The sequence below is a fragment of the Heptranchias perlo genome, unplaced genomic scaffold (assembly GCF_035084215.1).
Source record: "Heptranchias perlo isolate sHepPer1 unplaced genomic scaffold, sHepPer1.hap1 HAP1_SCAFFOLD_181, whole genome shotgun sequence".
NCBI lineage: Eukaryota > Metazoa > Chordata > Chondrichthyes > Hexanchiformes > Hexanchidae > Heptranchias > Heptranchias perlo.
This window is the reverse complement of record NW_027139088.1, coordinates 700853-706342: the sequence shown is the minus strand read 5'-3', so window position 1 is coordinate 706342 and position 5490 is coordinate 700853. Positions and strand designations below refer to the sequence as shown.

Below are 5490 nucleotides of genomic sequence, written 5' to 3'. Positions count from 1 at the left end.
GGTGCTCTCACTGTTTATAATGCACGGTGCTCTAACTGTTTAAAATGCATATTGGTCTCACTGTTCATAATCAATGCTGCTCTCACTGTTTGTCATGCATGGTGCTCTCACTTTTTTAAATGCATGGTGCTCTCACTGATAACAATGCATGGTGCTCTCACTTTTATAATGCATGGTGCTCTCACTTTTATCATGCATGTTGCTCTCTTAAAATCTATCGATCTCAGCTTTGAATATAACTCAACGACTGAGCATCCACAGCCCTCTGGGTTGTAGAGAATTCCAAAGATTCACAATCCTTCGAGTGAAGAAATGTTTCCTCATGTTGGTCCTAAATGGCCGACCCCTCATCTTGAGAGTATGAGCTCTCGTTCTTGACTCTCCCGCCAGGGGAATCAGACTCTCAGCATCCACCCTGTCAAGCCGTCTAAGAATTTTATACATTTCAATGCGATCACCTCTCATTCTTCTAAACTCCAACCAATATTGTCCAATTTTGAACAATATTTCCTCATACTACAATTGCAGCAAGACCTCCTCACTCTCATATTCCAACACCCTTCCAATAAAGGCTAACATATCATTTCCCTTCCTCACTCTCATTCGACCCTTGGCAAATCAGTATTTCCAGCATGTTTTTCCTCTTTTCCTTCGATAGGGAAAAGAAATGAAGGTTGATAACATTTTACTGCAATTACACTCGATTCTGTCTTGGAAACAATATCCAACTGAACTGCATCAAATTCGATTGTAAACTTAACAGTTTCTGATGGAAATAAAATAATAAAAACACTTAATTGCGATGGCCGGGAATCGAACCCGGGTCAACTGCTTGGAAGGCAGCTATGCTCACCACTATACCACCACCGCTGAAAATAATCGATAATAAAATAGTTCCCAAACATCAGACCCTGACCAGACACTGCAGGCTGATGGATTTTGTTCTTCTTTTTCACTGGTTTCTGACGGATCCTTTCTCGCTCTGTTGCAGTTCCTGTTTCCGCCCAGTAGATTTCACCAACCCCCAATCAATGGAAATTCCACACCAGCCAGTAATTCTTCACCTGATATCGGACTGAAGAGACAGTCGATACCTGCAATACTTGACCAGCTGGAAATACATTTTACCACAGCTCACATCAGCCATTGAGTAAAGTTAAATAATTCCATTAAATCATTACAGAGACCTGACCACCAACTGGGCAGGAATGGCAGCTTAATATTCAAGTCCATAAGAACTTTAAAAAGGACAGGGAAATAGGGAAAGGAGGAGGAGCAGCAATATTACTAAAGGACAATATTACAGCAGTTCAAAGATAGAATATCAGTGAGGGTGAGCGGGCAGTGTAAACACTCTGAGAGAGACCCATCACAAGTGCCCCCACTGTACTCCTCCAGAAGGTAGAAGAAGGGCGAGTGCGGGAGGATTTCTTCATTCTTTGTGAAAGTGTTTGTGAGATTGTGGAAATGTCTGGAAGAGGAAAAACCGGCGGTAAAGCTCGGTCCAAGGCCAAGTCTCGCTCATCCCGGGGCGGACTGCAGTTCCCTGTTACCCGTGTTCACAGGCTCCTGCGAAAGGGGAACTATGCTGAACGTGTGGGTGCCGGAGCCCCGGTCTATCTGGCTGCTGTGCATCGAGTATCTGACGGCTGAAATCCTCGAGCTGCCCGGCAACGCGGCCCGGGACAAACAAGAAGACCCGCATCATCCCCAGACACCTGCAGCTGGCCATCCGCAACGACGAGGAGCTCAACAAGCTGCTGGGACGGGTGACCATCGCTCAGGGTGTTGTCTGATATCCAGGCCGTGCTGCTGCCGAAGAAAACCAGCATTGTGAGCTCCAAGAGCAAGTAAACCGGCCAAGGCTTAATCTGATAACCCAACGGACAGGACCAACCTTATTGAAATCTTTGAAGAAGGAACAGAAAGTGCAGACAAGTTTAATGCAGTAGAGGTGATATATTTGGATTTTCAGAAGGTCTTCTATAATGTACCATATTGTAGACTCATGGCTAAGTTCAGAGCTCGTAGAGTCAGGATCAGCTGGCAGAATGGATAGTAAGTTGGCTACAAAACTAAAAGCCGAGAATAGAGGTTAAGGGTCGCTACTCAGACTGGCAAAAGGTGGGAAGTGGAGTTCCAGTTGCTGGGACCACTGTTCTTCACAATTTACATTAACGATTTGGATTCGGGAATCGGAAGTACAATTCCAAAATTTGTGGACGACAACAAATTGGGGGATTTAGTTAATACAAAGGAAGAATGCATCAAAATGCAAGAGGGCATTAATAAAGTTGCAGAATGAAGAATCAGGAGGTCACACACTGCTTGGATAATAAGAGTCTAAACGGGATAGAGAAGCAAAGGGATCTAGTGGTACAGATACACAAATTACTAAAAGTAGCGACCCAGGTTAATCAGGTCATAAAAAGACAAATCAAACACTAGGATTCATTTCTAGAGGGATAGAGTTGAAAAGCAAAGAAGTTATGTTAAACTTGTATAGAACCTTGTTTAGACCAGACTTGGAAAACTGCGAACAGGTCTCGTCTCCATATTATAGACATAGGGGCATTGGAGAAGGTGCAATCAAGATTCACAAGGATGATACCAGAAATGAGAGGATATTCTTATCAGGAAAGACTGAACAGACTGGGTTTCGTTTCACTAGAAAAGAGAAGGCTGAAGGTAGAACTGATCGACGTTTTTAAGATAATGATAGGGTTTGTTAGGATAGATGTAGAGAAAATATTTCCACTTGTGGTGAGTCCAAATCTTCAGGTAATAAATATAAAATAGTCGCTAATAAATCAAATAGGGAATTCAGGAGAAATTGCTTTACCCAGAGAGTGGTTAGAATGTGGAACTTGCAACTACGAGGAGCAGCTGAGGCAAATAACACAGGGGCATTTAAGGGAAAGATAGATCAGCACATGAGGGAGAAAGGGATAGAAGGATATGCCGATAGGGTTAGATGAAGTAAGGAAGGAGGAGGCTCATGAGCAGCATAAACGCCGGCATAGACTAGTTGGGCCGAATGGCCTGTTTCTGTGCTGTAGTTTCAATGTAACTCGATATAAAGGCTCTTTTCAGAGCCACCCTCTGTATCTGTGAAAGGGCTGGTTACTGTCTGAAGGGAGACCCTGATATCATGCTACCAGTGTGGCTTTGAGCTGCTTTTTTCTCGTTGTGGACGAGATGAGGTATTAATGGGACTGGAGTCGGGGCAGTGACCACAGTCCGGTACTTTAAACGGTGACTTATAGACCCCAGCCCACACATCACCAGGTTTCTTGTATTTATTTAAACTACTTCCCATATTGGGCTCGTAAAGAATCACCAGAACTGCTCGACTAACCTTTCTACATCTGTGGAATTCAGCGCTTCGCTCCGTTTCTGTTCTATTTTGTTGAATTATTTCCATAACGCATCAAACTCACTGGGGAATCACTGAAATGTAACTCTGTACAGAAACAAATAACAGTGAATTGCCTGGTCCCAGGAGATCAGGAATATTACTCGCCTTTCGTCCTGTTAACGAGTAAACCGTGTTTCGAGTCCACCGACCCGCTTTGGTTCCATATGGGGGATTAAACAGAGAAATCGCGAGGGGAGGAGACAGTCAGAGTGACAGAGTGGAGATCGGCCTCTGATCTTCCAGCTCCACCTCCAGTTCTCTCCATCCCACAGTTTCAAACCGTTTATCGATAATAGAACCGAACCTCAGCGCTCCGCACAAACCCTGACAGACCCGGGCTTCATATTCAAGGGTTCCCAAAACCCGAAGCTTTCAAATAAGCCCCGTTACAATGAGAAATCGTTAATATTCCTGCCTAAATACAGTCCATTCAATAACAAGTCAACTCGGCTCCTCCATTTCAGTCTGTTTCCCTGTTCTATCTCCCCACACATCCCCTCCCAGACGGGTTCAGCGTTTTACAAACACCTTATTCCAGCTTATTTGGAGAATCTCATGTGTTGGGGTTTGAGTTATGACGAGGAGTTTCTCCGCCAGTGTTACCGTCTCACAGAGACTCTCGCCCTGAATCTGTGAAAAGATTATGACCATGAACTGGGACTGGAGCCGAAACATCCCCAGTTACAGTGAGGCCCGGCCCGGACATCTCATTCTCTCTATTTTATATCAGACAGTATCCCACTTTCATGTCCAGCAATAGAGAGAGAGAGAGACAGTATCAGTCTTACACTCACTATCTGTGTCCAAATTACGCTCAATAGCAGTATCCACCTTCATATACAGCACCAGAGAGAGAGAGGGAGGCAGACACGGTGAGAGAGACAGAGAGAGCGGTGAGACACAGTGACAGACAGACGTTAACAGTATTAGTTCCAGACTGACCGGTAAAGTGCCGTTTTATCCAGAAAGATCGCGTTGGAGAGACAGAAGATGCAATCTCATCTCTCACTGATATTGTACAAGGGTCAGAAACACTATTAATCCCACACTCGGGGACAGTACAGAGAGGGACAGAAACAATGGGTCACATTTAACCCTCTAATGCCTGTTGTACTATCTGCAGTTTTACAGCTCAGGGCTGTTCGATATTACTCTCAGTGACCTACAGTTTCACTCCGGTTAAATTAATCTGAGACTGTTGCTGCCTGATATTAACCCTACACGGTCCCAGCAAATACACCGACTCCCACTTTCCTCCCATGTTTCTCCAGGATTGGTTTGGGAAATCCTCTCCCAGTCACACATTATAGGGGCCATTAATGAAGAGAATCCATTGGCTGATTTCACAGCCGCTCACTTTATCTCTGAAAGGCTCTTTACCATCAAAAGACCCCGAGAGAAACAGCAGGGATGGAAACATCTAGTTTAATAGTTGGAGATTGTAAAGTCAGTCTGGATTCCAGCGTTAGGCACTGGTGGAATCCCATCTGTTTCCCATTCTCGTGCCTGTTCCTGCACTGACTGTGGACCCCATTCCCTCTGACCTTTCCCCCAGACCCACTTCCTTTGCTCAGACTCGGAAAAATTCCAATTGGGGAAAGTTTCCATCGATTTTTGGATTGGGAATTGTGGGCGCCATTCCCTCAGTGAGCGGAAGAAGATGGTTTAAAACAGCTGGGAATGGAGCGATCACGGCCCCCGGGGGAAGGGAGCAAAGAGCAGCCTCGTTACAGCAGATCATCGCTTCGGGACCGTGTCCGCAGATGGGCTCAGTGATCGGCATTGAGTCCGGGGGAAGTTCTGGGGGAGTCCGGGGGCTGTTTGTAAGAGGCGGAGTGGATTAGGAACTGGTCACGGAACATGGAGTGAGAGGGGGGAAAGGAGAGGTCATTCTCGGGCTGTGTGTGTACAGGGTGTGTCCAGGGGAAGGGAGAGAGAATGGGAGGAACCTGCTATTAAAATCATTGCTGCTTTCTCTCCCCAAACCAGGAGTGAATGGTCCTGGTTTAGTTCCAGTCTCACCCTGTTTATTGTTATTGGACAGTGAAGAGTGGAAACAGAGCCGGACAGTA

The 5490-nt window shown here is 45.5% G+C and overlaps 1 non-coding gene across 1 annotated transcript; it reads right to left on the bottom strand.

Annotated features, from left to right (window-relative positions):
* Positions 1-798: 798 nt before the first annotated feature.
* On the bottom strand, positions 799-870 carry trnag-ucc (transfer RNA glycine (anticodon UCC)). Its single transcript has one exon. It is a non-coding gene; the product is annotated as a tRNA-Gly (tRNA).
* Between the last annotated feature and the right edge of the window lie 4620 nt (positions 871-5490).